The sequence below is a fragment of the Lampris incognitus genome, chromosome 11 (assembly GCF_029633865.1).
Source record: "Lampris incognitus isolate fLamInc1 chromosome 11, fLamInc1.hap2, whole genome shotgun sequence".
NCBI classification, from domain to species: Eukaryota; Metazoa; Chordata; class Actinopteri; order Lampriformes; family Lampridae; genus Lampris; species Lampris incognitus.
The window spans coordinates 16413637-16429746 of record NC_079221.1 but is presented as its reverse complement, the minus strand read 5'-3'; the positions used below and the strand labels follow the sequence as shown (position 1 = coordinate 16429746).

Sequence of the window (16110 nt, the reverse complement as noted above, 5' to 3'; positions counted from 1 at the left end):
CTGTAATGTTGACTGCGAGACAAGCCATCCCGGCCAACATCAGTGTCCAACCTCACAAGTGCACTTGTGGCTGAATGGGAGCAAATCCCCACAGCCATGTTTCAAAATCTATTGGACAGCCTTCACAAAAAAGCGGGGCAGTTATAGCAGCAATGGTTGGACCAAATCCGTATTAACATCCATGGTTTTGGAAGGAGCTGTTCAACTACCCAATATAGGTGTAATGTTCAGGCGTTCACATACTTTTAGCCATAGAGTGTATCTTCAATACTTACAAGGCCAAATGGGTCCCTGAATTGGAAAATAAATGGGATGGGTAGTCTCTAGGATGAATGGGTTTGTCTATCTTCTAACAGAAATCCTTTGGCTTTCTTCCCACAAAGGAATCTTCAAAGAAATATCTTGGTAAAGGTAGGGCGTTCATTCGAGTAAAGGCTCTTTCAAACCTTTCTCTCCTTTTTGGGTAGATAATTGAGAACTAAATAGAGAAAGCCAAACCAAAGCAGTTGTCGTGGCCGAGTGGTTAAGGCGATGGAGTAGAAATCCATTGGGGTTTCCCCGCGCAGGTTCGAATCCTGCCGACAACGAACCTTTGAGTTTAGTCTGACAGCACACAGCTGAAAGCAATGACATGTTATCAACCCCCACATGGAGATGCTACCTCTCACACAAGGTGCCCAACCTCCCTCTACTTAGCCAAGTGAAATTCAGGCTTTCGATAGATTAGAACAACTGTAGGATGCTGGCAGATCACCAGAGTTTGAAGACTAGTGTGTTCATATATCCCCTCTCCTTAATGTTACACTGAGATGTTTTACAAAACTTAATTCTGTCCTTCACTAAGCAATTCAAATTGTGACTTGGCTAGGCCTGCAAGAAAATGAAAAAGGCTCATAAAAACAACTCGAAGGTGTTTTGGAGAAAGTGGGACTTTTCACAGTGTGAAGGCTCTTTTATGTGCTTCGCTGCTGCTTTTTCACATACTTAAGTGAGAAAAAAAAACATACGAGAGACTTGTACCCGAAAAACATCTTGCATGGAAATTGGGTTTGTCGACAAATTACACTAAATTAAGGCCAGTAGTTAGGGATGTACCACAGTGATAGAGCACGTGCTTCGCATGTGTGAGGTCCGGGGATCAATCCCCAGCATCTCCATTTATTTACTGTTTCGTCTGGAATGTATCTTCTATCTTTAAAATTCAAACTCTCCCTCAGCTTAAAATAAACGCTGAAAACAATGGTTTTTCAGTTTCTTCTGACAATAGATAGCTGAAAGTAGGAGATGTTATCAATTCGCACATGGCGACAACAACCCTCACAAAGGAGGCCACACAATCATTTCCTCAGCCAACCTACAAACATAAAATTCAAGCTGTTGCTTGATAAGAACGAGTGTAGGTTCCTAACAGCTCCCTCAGGTTGAAATATTTTTTAAACATTTCAAGGGTACTTGATAGAGCTGTCCTGTATCAGAAATCCCTGGACTACCGCCCCTTCAAGACATGCTTTGATCTCTTGATAAACCTCCGGTGACCATTCAAAGAAAGACTTCATTCGTAAAGGAATTCAGTGTGTAAAAACTTGACTGGCCTGCACCTAGACCTGACGTCAACAGCATTGAACATCTTCAGGTTGAACTGTAATGTTGACTGCGAGACAAGCCATCCCGGCCAACATCAGTGTCGAACCTCACAAGTGCACTTGTGGCTGAATGGGAGCAAATCCCCACAGCCGTGTTTCAAAATCTAGTGGACAGCCTTCACAAAAAAGCGGGGGCAGTTATAGCAGCAATGGTTGGACCAAATCCATATTAACATCCATGGTTTTGGAAGGAGCTGTTCAACTACCTAATATAGGTGTAATATTCAGGTGTTCACATACTTTTAGCCATAGAGTGTATCTTCAATACTTACAAGGCCAAATGGGACCCTGAATTGGAAAATAAATGGGATGGGTAGTCTCTAGGATGAATGGGTTTGTCTATCTTCTAACAGAAATCCTTTGGCTTTCTTCCCACAAAGGAATCTCCAAAGAAATATCTTGGTAAAGGTAGGGCGTTCATTCAAGTAAAGGCTCTTTCAAACCTCTCTCCTTTTTGGGTAGATAATTGAGAACTAAATAGAGAAAGCCAAACTGAAGCAGTTGTCGTGGCCGAGTAGTTAAGGCGATGGAGTAGAAATCCATTGGGGTTTCCCCGCGCAGGTTCGAAGCCTGCCGACAACGAAACTTTGAGTTTAGTCTGACAACAGACAGCTGAAAGCTATGACATGTTATCAACCCCCCACATGGAGATGCTACCTCTCACACATGGTGCCCAACCTCCCTCTACTTAGCCAACCGAAATTCAGGCTTTAGATAGATTAGAACAACTGCAGGTTGCTGGCAGATCATCAGAGTTTGAAGACTAGTGTGTTCATATATCCCCTCTCCTTAATGTTACACTGAGATGTTTTACAAAACTTAATTCTGTCCTTCATTAAGCAATTCGAATTGTGACTTGGCTAGGCCTGCAAGAAAATGAAAAAGGCTCATAAAAACAACTCGAAGGTGTTTTGGAGAAAGTGGCACTTTTCAGAGTGTGAAGGCTCTTTTATGTGCTTCGCTGCTGCTTTTTCACATACTTAAGTGAGAAAAAAAAACATACGAGAGACTTGTACCTGAAAAACATCTTGCATGGAAATTGGGTTTGTCGACAAATTACACTAAATTAAGGCCAGTAGTTAGGGGATGTACCACAGTGATAGAGCGCGTGCTTCGCATGTGTGAGGTCCGGGGATCAATCCCCAGCATCTCCATTTATTTACTGTTTCGTCTGGAATGTATCTTCTATCCTTAAAATTCAAACTCTCCCTCAGCTTAAAATAAACGCTGAAAACAATGGTTTTTCAGTTTCTTCTGACAATAGATAGCTGAAAGTAGGAGATGTTATCAATTCGCACATGGCGACAACAACCCTCACAAAGGAGGCCACACAATCATTTCCTCAGCCAACCTACAAACATAAAATTCAAGCTGTTGCTTGATAAGAACGAGTGTAGGTTCCTGACAGCTCACTCAGGTTGAAATATTTTTTAAACATGTCAAGGGTACTTGATAGAGCTGTCCTGTATCAGAAATCCCTGGACTACCGTCCCATCAAGACATGCTTTGATCTCTTGATGAACCTCCGGTGACCATTCAAAGAAAGACTTCATTCGTAAAGGAATTCAGTGTGTAAAACTTGACTGGCCTGCACCTAGACCTGACGTCAACAGCATTGAACATCTTCAGGTTGAACTGTAATGTTGACTGCGAGACAAGCCATCCCGGCCAACATCAGTGTCCAACCTCACAAGTGCACTTGTGGCTGAATGGGAGCAAATCCCCACAGCCATGTTTCAAAATCTATTGGACAGCCTTCACAAAAAAGCGGGGCAGTTATAGTAGCAATGGTTGGACCAAATCCGTATTAACATCCATGGTTTTGGAAGGAGCTGTTCAACTACCCAATATAGGTGTAATGTTCAGGCGTTCACATACTTTTAGCCATAGAGTGTATCTTCAATACTTACAAGGCCAAATGGGTCCCTGAATTGGAAAATAAATGGGATGGGTAGTCTCTAGGATGAATGGGTTTGTCTATCTTCTAACAGAAATCCTTTGGCTTTCTTCCCACAAAGGAATCTCCAAAGAAATATCTTGGTAAAGGTAGGGCGTTCATTCAAGTAAAGGCTCTTTCAAACCGTTCTCTCCTTTTTGGGTAGATAATTGAGAACTAAATAGAGAAAGCCAAACCAAAGCAGTTGTCGTGGCCGAGTGGTTAAGGCGATGGAGTAGAAATCCATTGGGGTTTCCCCGCGCAGGTTCGAATCCTGCCGACAACGAACCTTTGAGTTTAGTCTGACAGCACACAGCTGAAAGCAATGACATGTTATCAACCCCCACATGGAGATGCTACCTCTCACACAAGGTGCCCAACCTCCCTCTACTTAGCCAAGTGAAATTCAGGCTTTCGATAGATTAGAACAACTGTAGGATGCTGGCAGATCACCAGAGTTTGAAGACTAGTGTGCTCATATATCCCCTCTCCTTAATGTTACACTGAGATGTTTTACAAAACTTAATTCTGTCCTTCACTAAGCAATTCAAATTGTGACTTGGCTAGGCCTGCAAGAAAATGAAAAAGGCTCATAAAAACAACTCGAAGGTGTTTTGGAGAAAGTGGGACTTTTCACAGTGTGAAGGCTCTTTTATGTGCTTCGCTGCTGCTTTTTCACATTCTTAAGTGAGAAAAAAAAAACATACGAGAGACTTGTACCCGAAAAGCATCTTGCATGGAAATTGGGTTTGTTGACAAATTACACTAAATTAAGGCCAGTAGTTAGGGATGTACCACAGTGATAGAGCACGTGCTTCGCATGTGTGAGGTCCGGGGATCAATCCCCAGCATCTCCATTTATTTACTGTTTCGTCTGGAATGTATCTTCTATCCTTAAAATTCAAACTCTCCCTCAGCTTAAAATAAACGCTGAAAACAATGGTTTTTCAGTTTCTTCTGACAATATATAGCTGAAGTAGGAGATGTTATCAATTCGCACATGGCGACAACAACCCTCACAAAGGAGGCCACACAATCATTTCCCCAGCCAACCTACAAACATAAAATTCAAGCTGTTGCTTGATAAGAACGAGTGTAGGTTCCTGACAGCTCACTCAGGTTGAAATATTTTTTAAACATGTCAAGGGTACTTGATAGAGCTGTCCTGTATCAGAAATCCCTGGACTACCGTCCCATCAAGACATGCTTTGATCTCTTGATAAACCTCCGGTGACCATTCAAAGAAAGACTTCATTCGTAAAGGAATTCAGTGTGTAAAACTTGACTGGCCTGCACCTAGACCTGACGTCAACAGCATTGAACATCTTCAGGTTGAACTGTAATGTTGACTGCGAGACAAGCCATCCTGGCCAACATCAGTGTCCAACCTCACAAGTGCACTTGTGTCTGAATGGGAGCAAATCCCCACAGCCGTGTTTCAAAATCTAGTGGACAGACTTCACAAAAAAGTGGGGGCAGTTATAGCAGCAATGGTTGGAACAAATCCGTATTAACATCCATGGTTTTGGAAGGAGCTGTTCAACTACCTAATATAGGTTTAATATTCAGGTGTTCACATACTTTTAGCCATAGTGTGTATCTTCAATACTTACAAGGCCAAATGGGACCCTGAATTGGAAAATAAATGGGATGGGTAGTCTCTAGGATGAATGGGTTTGTCTGTCTTCTAACAGAAATCCTTTGGCTTTCTTCGCACAAAGGAATCTCCAAAGAAATATCTTGGTAAAGGTAGGGCGTTCATTCAAGTAAAGGCTCTTTCAAACCTTTCTCTCCTTTTTGGGTAGATAATTGAGAACTAAATAGAGAAAGCCAAACCAAAGCAGTTGTCGTGGCCGAGTGGTTAAGGCGATGGAGTAGAAATCCATTGGGGTTTCCCCGCGCAGGTTTGAATCCTGCCGACAACGAACCTTTGAGTTTAGTCTGACAGCACACAGCTGAAAGCAATGACATGTCATCAACCCCCACATGGAGATGCTACCTCTCACACAAGGTGCCCAACCTCCCTCTACTTAGCCAAGCGAAATTCAGGCTTTCGATAGATTAGAACAACTGTAGGATGCTGGCAGATCACCAGAGTTTGAAGACTAGTGTGTTCATATATCCCCTCTCCTTAATGTTACACTGAGATGTTTTACAAAACTTAATTCTGTCCTTCACTAAGCAATTCAAATTGAGACTTGGCTAGGCCTGCAAGAAAATGAAAAAGGCTCATAAAAACAACTCGAAGGTGTTTTGGAGAAAGTGGGACTTTTCACAGTGTGAAGGCTCTTTTATATGCTTCGCTGCTGCTTTTTCAAGTACTTAAGTGAGAAAAAAAAAACATACGAGAGACTTGTACCCGAAAAACATCTTACATGGAAATTGGGTTTGTCGACAAATTACACTAAATTAAGGCCAGTAGTTAGGGATGTACCACAGTGATAGAGCACGTGCTTCGCATGTGTGAGGTCCGGGGATCAATCCCCAGCATCTCCATTTATTTACTGTTTCGTCTGGAATGTATCTTCTATCCTTAAAATTCAAACTCTCCCTCAGCTTAAAATAAACGCTGAAAACAATGGTTTTTCAGTTTCTTCTGACAATAGATAGCTGAAGTAGGAGATGTTATCAATTCGCACATGGCGACAACAACCCTCACAAAGGAGGCCACACAATCATTTCCCCAGCCAACCTACAAACATAAAATTCAAGCTGTTGCTTGATAAGAACGAGTGTAGGTTCCTGACAGCTCACTCAGGTTGAAATATGTTTTAAACATGTCAAGGGTACTTGATAGAGCTGTCCTGTATCAGAAATCCCTGGACCACCGTCCCATCAAGACATGCTTTGATCTCTTGATAAACCTCCGGTGACCATTCAAAGAAAGACTTCATTCGTAAAAGAATTCAGTGTGTAAAACTTGACTGGCCTGCACCTAGACCTGACGTCAACAGCATTGAACATCTTCAGGTTGAACTGTAATGTTGACTGCGAGACAAGCCATCCTGGCCAACATCAGTGTCCAACCTCACAAGTGCACTTGTGTCTGAATGGGAGCAAATCCCCACAGCCGTGTTTCAAAATCTAGTGGACAGACTTCACAAAAAAGTGGGGGCAGTTATAGCAGCAATGGTTGGAACAAATCCGTATTAACATCCATGGTTTTGGAAGGAGCTGTTCAACTACCTAATATAGGTTTAATATTCAGGTGTTCACATACTTTTAGCCATAGTGTGTATCTTCAATACTTACAAGGCCAAATGGGACCCTGAATTGGAAAATAAATGGGATGGGTAGTCTCTAGGATGAATGGGTTTGTCTGTCTTCTAACAGAAATCCTTTGGCTTTCTTCGCACAAAGGAATCTCCAAAGAAATATCTTGGTAAAGGTAGGGCGTTCATTCAAGTAAAGGCTCTTTCAAACCTTTCTCTCCTTTTTGGGTAGATAATTGAGAACTAAATAGAGAAAGCCAAACCAAAGCAGTTGTCGTGGCCGAGTGGTTAAGGCGATGGAGTAGAAATCCATTGGGGTTTCCCCGCGCAGGTTTGAATCCTGCCGACAACGAACCTTTGAGTTTAGTCTGACAGCACACAGCTGAAAGCAATGACATGTCATCAACCCCCACATGGAGATGCTACCTCTCACACAAGGTGCCCAACCTCCCTCTACTTAGCCAAGCGAAATTCAGGCTTTCGATAGATTAGAACAACTGTAGGATGCTGGCAGATCACCAGAGTTTGAAGACTAGTGTGTTCATATATCCCCTCTCCTTAATGTTACACTGAGATGTTTTACAAAACTTAATTCTGTCCTTCACTAAGCAATTCAAATTGAGACTTGGCTAGGCCTGCAAGAAAATGAAAAAGGCTCATAAAAACAACTCGAAGGTGTTTTGGAGAAAGTGGGACTTTTCACAGTGTGAAGGCTCTTTTATATGCTTCGCTGCTGCTTTTTCAAGTACTTAAGTGAGAAAAAAAAAACATACGAGAGACTTGTACCCGAAAAACATCTTACATGGAAATTGGGTTTGTCGACAAATTACACTAAATTAAGGCCAGTAGTTAGGGATGTACCACAGTGATAGAGCACGTGCTTCGCATGTGTGAGGTCCGGGGATCAATCCCCAGCATCTCCATTTATTTACTGTTTCGTCTGGAATGTATCTTCTATCCTTAAAATTCAAACTCTCCCTCAGCTTAAAATAAACGCTGAAAACAATGGTTTTTCAGTTTCTTCTGACAATAGATAGCTGAAGTAGGAGATGTTATCAATTCGCACATGGCGACAACAACCCTCACAAAGGAGGCCACACAATCATTTCCCCAGCCAACCTACAAACATAAAATTCAAGCTGTTGCTTGATAAGAACGAGTGTAGGTTCCTGACAGCTCACTCAGGTTGAAATATGTTTTAAACATGTCAAGGGTACTTGATAGAGCTGTCCTGTATCAGAAATCCCTGGACCACCGTCCCTTCAAGACATGCTTTGATCTCTTGATAAACCTCCGGTGACCATTCAAAGAAAGACTTCATTCGTAAAAGAATTCAGTGTGTAAAACTTGACTGGCCTGCACCTAGACCTGACGTCAACAGCATTGAACATCTTCAGGTTGAACTGTAATGTTGACTGCGAGACAAGCCATCCTGGCCAACATCAGTGTCCAACCTCACAAGTGCACTTGTGTCTGAATGGGAGCAAATCCCCACAGCCGTGTTTCAAAATCTAGTGGACAGACTTCACAAAAAAGTGGGGGCAGTTATAGCAGCAATGGTTGGAACAAATCCGTATTAACATCCATGGTTTTGGAAGGAGCTGTTCAACTACCTAATATAGGTTTAATATTCAGGTGTTCACATACTTTTTGCCATAGAGTGTATCTTCAATACTTACAAGGCCAAATGGGACCCTGAATTGGAAAATAAATGGGATGGGTAGTCTCTAGGATGAATGGGTTTGTCTGTCTTCTAACAGAAATCCTTTGGCTTTCTTCGCACAAAGGAATCTCCAAAGAAATATCTTGGTAAAGGTAGGGCGTTCATTCAAGTAAAGGCTCTTTCAAACTTTTCTCTCCTTTTTGGGTAGATAATTGAGAACTAAATAGAGAAAGCCAATCCAAAGCAGTTGTCGTGGCCGAGTGGTTAAGGCGATGGAGTAGAAATCCATTGGGGTTTCCCCGCGCAGGTTCGAATCCTGCCGACAACGAACCTTTGAGTTTAGTCTGACAGCACACAGCTGAAAGCAATGACATGTTATCAACCCCCACATGGAGATGCTACCTCTCACAAAAGGTGCCCAACCTCCCTCTACTTAGCCAAGCGAAATTCAGGCTTTCGATAGATTAGAACAACTGTAGGATGCTGGCAGATCACCAGAGTTTGAAGACTAGTGTGTTCATATATCCCCTCTCCTTAATGTTACACTGAGATGTTTTACAAAACTTAATTCTGTCCTTCACTAAGCAATTCAAATTGTGACTTGGCTAGGCCTGCAAGAAAATGAAAAAGGCTCATAAAAACAACTCGAAGGTGTTTTGGAGAAAGTGGGACTTTTCACAGTGTGAAGGCTCTTTTATGTGCTTCGCTGCTGCTTTTTCACATACTTAAGTGAGAAAAAAAAAACATACGAGAGACTTGTACCCGAAAAACATCTTGCATGGAAATTGGGTTTGTCGACAAATTACACTAAATTAAGGCCAGTAGTTAGGGATGTACCACAGTGATAGAGCACGTGCTTCGCATGTGTGGGGTCCGGGGATCAATCCCCAGCATCTCCATTTATTTACTGTTTCGTCTGGAGTGTATCTTCTATCCTTAAAATTCAAACTCTCCTTCAGCTTAAAATAAACGCTGAAAACAATGGTTTTTCAGTTTCTTCTGACAATAGATAGCTGAAGTAGGAGATGTTATCAATTCGCACATGGCGACAACAACCCTCACAAAGGAGGCCACACAATCATTTCCCCAGCCAACCTACAAACATAAAATTCAAGCTGTTGCTTGATAAGAACGAGTGTAGGTTCCTGACAGCTCACTCAGGTTGAAATATTTTTTAAACATGTCAAGGGTACTTGATAGAGCTGTCCTGTATCAGAAATCCCTGGACTACCGTCCCATCAAGACATGCTTTGATCTCTTGATAAACCTCCGGTGACCATTCAAAGAAAGACTTCATTCGTAAAGGAATTCAGTGTGTAAAACTTGACTGGCCTGCACCTAGACCTGACGTCAACAGCATTGAACATCTTCAGGTTGAACTGTAATGTTGACTGCGAGACAAGCCATCCTGGCCAACATCAGTGTCCAACCTCACAAGTGCACTTGTGTCTGAATGGGAGCAAATCCCCACAGCCGTGTTTCAAAATCTAGTGGACAGACTTCACAAAAAAGTGGGGGCAGTTATAGCAGCAATGGTTGGAACAAATCCGTATTAACATCCATGGTTTTGGAAGGAGCTGTTCAACTACCTAATATAGGTTTAATATTCAGGTGTTCACATACTTTTAGCCATAGTGTGTATCTTCAATACTTACAAGGCCAAATGGGACCCTGAATTGGAAAATAAATGGGATGGGTAGTCTCTAGGATGAATGGGTTTGTCTGTCTTCTAACAGAAATCCTTTGGCTTTCTTCGCACAAAGGAATCTCCAAAGAAATATCTTGGTAAAGGTAGGGCGTTCATTCAAGTAAAGGCTCTTTCAAACCTTTCTCTCCTTTTTGGGTAGATAATTGAGAACTAAATAGAGAAAGCCAAACCAAAGCAGTTGTCGTGGCCGAGTGGTTAAGGCGATGGAGTAGAAATCCATTGGGGTTTCCCCGCGCAGGTTTGAATCCTGCCGACAACGAACCTTTGAGTTTAGTCTGACAGCACACAGCTGAAAGCAATGACATGTCATCAACCCCCACATGGAGATGCTACCTCTCACACAAGGTGCCCAACCTCCCTCTACTTAGCCAAGCGAAATTCAGGCTTTCGATAGATTAGAACAACTGTAGGATGCTGGCAGATCACCAGAGTTTGAAGACTAGTGTGTTCATATATCCCCTCTCCTTAATGTTACACTGAGATGTTTTACAAAACTTAATTCTGTCCTTCACTAAGCAATTCAAATTGAGACTTGGCTAGGCCTGCAAGAAAATGAAAAAGGCTCATAAAAACAACTCGAAGGTGTTTTGGAGAAAGTTGGACTTTTCACAGTGTGAAGGCTCTTTTATGTGCTTCGCTGCTGCTTTTTCACATACTTAAGTGAGAAAAAAAAAACATACGAGAGACTTGTACCCGAAAAACATCTTACATGGAAATTGGGTTTGTCGACAAATTACACTAAATTAAGGCCAGTAGTTAGGGATGTACCACAGTGATAGAGCACGTGCTTCGCATGTGTGAGGTCCGGGGATCAATCCCCAGCATCTCCATTTATTTACTGTTTCGTCTGGAATGTATCTTCTATCCTTAAAATTCAAACTCTCCCTCAGCTTAAAATAAACGCTGAAAACAATGGTTTTTCAGTTTCTTCTGACAATAGATAGCTGAAGTAGGAGATGTTATCAATTCGCACATGGCGACAACAACCCTCACAAAGGAGGCCACACAATCATTTCCCCAGCCAACCTACAAACATAAAATTCAAGCTGTTGCTTGATAAGAACGAGTGTAGGTTCCTGACAGCTCACTCAGGTTGAAATATGTTTTAAACATGTCAAGGGTACTTGATAGAGCTGTCCTGTATCAGAAATCCCTGGACCACCGTCCCATCAAGACATGCTTTGATCTCTTGATAAACCTCCGGTGACCATTCAAAGAAAGACTTCATTCGTAAAAGAATTCAGTGTGTAAAACTTGACTGGCCTGCACCTAGACCTGACGTCAACAGCATTGAACATCTTCAGGTTGAACTGTAATGTTGACTGCGAGACAAGCCATCCTGGCCAACATCAGTGTCCAACCTCACAAGTGCACTTGTGTCTGAATGGGAGCAAATCCCCACAGCCGTGTTTCAAAATCTAGTGGACAGACTTCACAAAAAAGTGGGGGCAGTTATAGCAGCAATGGTTGGAACAAATCCGTATTAACATCCATGGTTTTGGAAGGAGCTGTTCAACTACCTAATATAGGTTTAATATTCAGGTGTTCACATACTTTTTGCCATAGAGTGTATCTTCAATACTTACAAGGCCAAATGGGACCCTGAATTGGAAAATAAATGGGATGGGTAGTCTCTAGGATGAATGGGTTTGTCTGTCTTCTAACAGAAATCCTTTGGCTTTCTTCGCACAAAGGAATCTCCAAAGAAATATCTTGGTAAAGGTAGGGCGTTCATTCAAGTAAAGGCTCTTTCAAACTTTTCTCTCCTTTTTGGGTAGATAATTGAGAACTAAATAGAGAAAGCCAATCCAAAGCAGTTGTCGTGGCCGAGTGGTTAAGGCGATGGAGTAGAAATCCATTGGGGTTTCCCCGCGCAGGTTCGAATCCTGCCGACAACGAACCTTTGAGTTTAGTCTGACAGCACACAGCTGAAAGCAATGACATGTTATCAACCCCCACATGGAGATGCTACCTCTCACAAAAGGTGCCCAACCTCCCTCTACTTAGCCAAGCGAAATTCAGGCTTTCGATAGATTAGAACAACTGTAGGATGCTGGCAGATCACCAGAGTTTGAAGACTAGTGTGTTCATATATCCCCTCTCCTTAATGTTACACTGAGATGTTTTACAAAACTTAATTCTGTCCTTCACTAAGCAATTCAAATTGTGACTTGGCTAGGCCTGCAAGAAAATGAAAAAGGCTCATAAAAACAACTCGAAGGTGTTTTGGAGAAAGTGGGACTTTTCACAGTGTGAAGGCTCTTTTATGTGCTTCGCTGCTGCTTTTTCACATACTTAAGTGAGAAAAAAAAAACATACGAGAGACTTGTACCCGAAAAACATCTTGCATGGAAATTGGGTTTGTCGACAAATTACACTAAATTAAGGCCAGTAGTTAGGGATGTACCACAGTGATAGAGCACGTGCTTCGCATGTGTGAGGTCCGGGGATCAATCCCCAGCATCTCCATTTATTTACTGTTTCGTCTGGAGTGTATCTTCTATCCTTAAAATTCAAACTCTCCTTCAGCTTAAAATAAACGCTGAAAACAATGGTTTTTCAGTTTCTTCTGACAATAGATAGCTGAAGTAGGAGATGTTATCAATTCGCACATGGCGACAACAACCCTCACAAAGGAGGCCACACAATCATTTCCCCAGCCAACCTACAAACATAAAATTCAAGCTGTTGCTTGATAAGAACGAGTGTAGGTTCCTGACAGCTCACTCAGGTTGAAATATTTTTTAAACATGTCAAGGGTACTTGATAGAGCTGTCCTGTATCAGAAATCCCTGGACTACCGTCCCATCAAGACATGCTTTGATCTCTTGATAAACCTCCGGTGACCATTCAAAGAAAGACTTCATTCGTAAAGGAATTCAGTGTGTAAAACTTGACTGGCCTGCACCTAGACCTGACGTCAACAGCATTGAACATCTTCAGGTTGAACTGTAATGTTGACTGCGAGACAAGCCATCCTGGCCAACATCAGTGTCCAACCTCACAAGTGCACTTGTGTCTGAATGGGAGCAAATCCCCACAGCCGTGTTTCAAAATCTAGTGGACAGACTTCACAAAAAAGTGGGGGCAGTTATAGCAGCAATGGTTGGAACAAATCCGTATTAACATCCATGGTTTTGGAAGGAGCTGTTCAACTACCTAATATAGGTTTAATATTCAGGTGTTCACATACTTTTAGCCATAGTGTGTATCTTCAATACTTACAAGGCCAAATGGGACCCTGAATTGGAAAATAAATGGGATGGGTAGTCTCTAGGATGAATGGGTTTGTCTGTCTTCTAACAGAAATCCTTTGGCTTTCTTCGCACAAAGGAATCTCCAAAGAAATATCTTGGTAAAGGTAGGGCGTTCATTCAAGTAAAGGCTCTTTCAAACCTTTCTCTCCTTTTTGGGTAGATAATTGAGAACTAAATAGAGAAAGCCAAACCAAAGCAGTTGTCGTGGCCGAGTGGTTAAGGCGATGGAGTAGAAATCCATTGGGGTTTCCCCGCGCAGGTTTGAATCCTGCCGACAACGAACCTTTGAGTTTAGTCTGACAGCACACAGCTGAAAGCAATGACATGTCATCAACCCCCACATGGAGATGCTACCTCTCACACAAGGTGCCCAACCTCCCTCTACTTAGCCAAGCGAAATTCAGGCTTTCGATAGATTAGAACAACTGTAGGATGCTGGCAGATCACCAGAGTTTGAAGACTAGTGTGTTCATATATCCCCTCTCCTTAATGTTACACTGAGATGTTTTACAAAACTTAATTCTGTCCTTCACTAAGCAATTCAAATTGAGACTTGGCTAGGCCTGCAAGAAAATGAAAAAGGCTCATAAAAACAACTCGAAGGTGTTTTGGAGAAAGTTGGACTTTTCACAGTGTGAAGGCTCTTTTATGTGCTTCGCTGCTGCTTTTTCACATACTTAAGTGAGAAAAAAAAAACATACGAGAGACTTGTACCCGAAAAACATCTTACATGGAAATTGGGTTTGTCGACAAATTACACTAAATTAAGGCCAGTAGTTAGGGATGTACCACAGTGATAGAGCACGTGCTTCGCATGTGTGAGGTCCGGGGATCAATCCCCAGCATCTCCATTTATTTACTGTTTCGTCTGGAATGTATCTTCTATCCTTAAAATTCAAACTCTCCCTCAGCTTAAAATAAACGCTGAAAACAATGGTTTTTCAGTTTCTTCTGACAATAGATAGCTGAAGTAGGAGATGTTATCAATTCGCACATGGCGACAACAACCCTCACAAAGGAGGCCACACAATCATTTCCCCAGCCAACCTACAAACATAAAATTCAAGCTGTTGCTTGATAAGAACGAGTGTAGGTTCCTGACAGCTCACTCAGGTTGAAATATGTTTTAAACATGTCAAGGGTACTTGATAGAGCTGTCCTGTATCAGAAATCCCTGGACCACCGTCCCATCAAGACATGCTTTGATCTCTTGATAAACCTCCGGTGACCATTCAAAGAAAGACTTCATTCGTAAAAGAATTCAGTGTGTAAAACTTGACTGGCCTGCACCTAGACCTGACGTCAACAGCATTGAACATCTTCAGGTTGAACTGTAATGTTGACTGCGAGACAAGCCATCCTGGCCAACATCAGTGTCCAACCTCACAAGTGCACTTGTGTCTGAATGGGAGCAAATCCCCACAGCCGTGTTTCAAAATCTAGTGGACAGACTTCACAAAAAAGTGGGGGCAGTTATAGCAGCAATGGTTGGAACAAATCCGTATTAACATCCATGGTTTTGGAAGGAGCTGTTCAACTACCTAATATAGGTTTAATATTCAGGTGTTCACATACTTTTTGCCATAGAGTGTATCTTCAATACTTACAAGGCCAAATGGGACCCTGAATTGGAAAATAAATGGGATGGGTAGTCTCTAGGATGAATGGGTTTGTCTGTCTTCTAACAGAAATCCTTTGGCTTTCTTCGCACAAAGGAATCTCCAAAGAAATATCTTGGTAAAGGTAGGGCGTTCATTCAAGTAAAGGCTCTTTCAAACTTTTCTCTCCTTTTTGGGTAGATAATTGAGAACTAAATAGAGAAAGCCAATCCAAAGCAGTTGTCGTGGCCGAGTGGTTAAGGCGATGGAGTAGAAATCCATTGGGGTTTCCCCGCGCAGGTTCGAATCCTGCCGACAACGAACCTTTGAGTTTAGTCTGACAGCACACAGCTGAAAGCAATGACATGTTATCAACCCCCACATGGAGATGCTACCTCTCACAAAAGGTGCCCAACCTCCCTCTACTTAGCCAAGCGAAATTCAGGCTTTCGATAGATTAGAACAACTGTAGGATGCTGGCAGATCACCAGAGTTTGAAGACTAGTGTGTTCATATATCCCCTCTCCTTAATGTTACACTGAGATGTTTTACAAAACTTAATTCTGTCCTTCACTAAGCAATTCAAATTGTGACTTGGCTAGGCCTGCAAGAAAATGAAAAAGGCTCATAAAAACAACTCGAAGGTGTTTTGGAGAAAGTGGGACTTTTCACAGTGTGAAGGCTCTTTTATGTGCTTCGCTGCTGCTTTTTCACATACTTAAGTGAGAAAAAAAAACATACGAGAGACTTGTACCCGAAAAACATCTTGCATGGAAATTGGGTTTGTCGACAAATTACACTAAATTAAGGCCAGTAGTTAGGGATGTACCACAGTGATAGAGCACGTGCTTCGCATGTGTGAGGTCCGGGGATCAATCCCCAGCATCTCCATTTATTTACTGTTTCGTCTGGAGTGTATCTTCTATCCTTAAAATTCAAACTCTCCTTCAGCTTAAAATAAACGCTGAAAACAATGGTTTTTCAGTTTCTTCTGACAATAGATAGCTGAAGTAGGAGATGTTATCAATTCGCACATGGCGACAACAACCCTCACAAAGGAGGCCACACAATCATTTCCCCAGCCAACCTACAA

At 42.1% G+C, this 16110-nt stretch overlaps 10 non-coding genes across 10 annotated transcripts; all 10 read left to right on the top strand.

Annotated features, from left to right (window-relative positions):
- The first annotated feature begins 505 nt into the window (after positions 1–505).
- Positions 506–587, top strand: trnas-aga (transfer RNA serine (anticodon AGA)). The gene has a single exon. It is a non-coding gene; the product is annotated as a tRNA-Ser (tRNA).
- Positions 588–2143: 1556 nt separating this feature from the next.
- Positions 2144–2225, top strand: trnas-aga (transfer RNA serine (anticodon AGA)). The gene has a single exon. It is a non-coding gene; the product is annotated as a tRNA-Ser (tRNA).
- A 1558-nt stretch (positions 2226–3783) lies between these two features.
- Positions 3784–3865, top strand: trnas-aga (transfer RNA serine (anticodon AGA)). Its single transcript has one exon. It is a non-coding gene; the product is annotated as a tRNA-Ser (tRNA).
- Positions 3866–5422: 1557 nt separating this feature from the next.
- trnas-aga (transfer RNA serine (anticodon AGA)) lies at positions 5423–5504 on the top strand. Its single transcript has one exon. It is a non-coding gene; the product is annotated as a tRNA-Ser (tRNA).
- Positions 5505–7061: 1557 nt separating this feature from the next.
- On the top strand, positions 7062–7143 carry trnas-aga (transfer RNA serine (anticodon AGA)). Its single transcript has one exon. It is a non-coding gene; the product is annotated as a tRNA-Ser (tRNA).
- Positions 7144–8700: 1557 nt separating this feature from the next.
- trnas-aga (transfer RNA serine (anticodon AGA)) lies at positions 8701–8782 on the top strand. The gene has a single exon. It is a non-coding gene; the product is annotated as a tRNA-Ser (tRNA).
- A 1557-nt stretch (positions 8783–10339) lies between these two features.
- trnas-aga (transfer RNA serine (anticodon AGA)) lies at positions 10340–10421 on the top strand. The gene has a single exon. It is a non-coding gene; the product is annotated as a tRNA-Ser (tRNA).
- Positions 10422–11978: 1557 nt separating this feature from the next.
- Positions 11979–12060, top strand: trnas-aga (transfer RNA serine (anticodon AGA)). Its single transcript has one exon. It is a non-coding gene; the product is annotated as a tRNA-Ser (tRNA).
- Positions 12061–13617: 1557 nt separating this feature from the next.
- On the top strand, positions 13618–13699 carry trnas-aga (transfer RNA serine (anticodon AGA)). Its single transcript has one exon. It is a non-coding gene; the product is annotated as a tRNA-Ser (tRNA).
- A 1557-nt stretch (positions 13700–15256) lies between these two features.
- On the top strand, positions 15257–15338 carry trnas-aga (transfer RNA serine (anticodon AGA)). The gene has a single exon. It is a non-coding gene; the product is annotated as a tRNA-Ser (tRNA).
- The last annotated feature ends 772 nt before the right edge of the window (positions 15339–16110 follow it).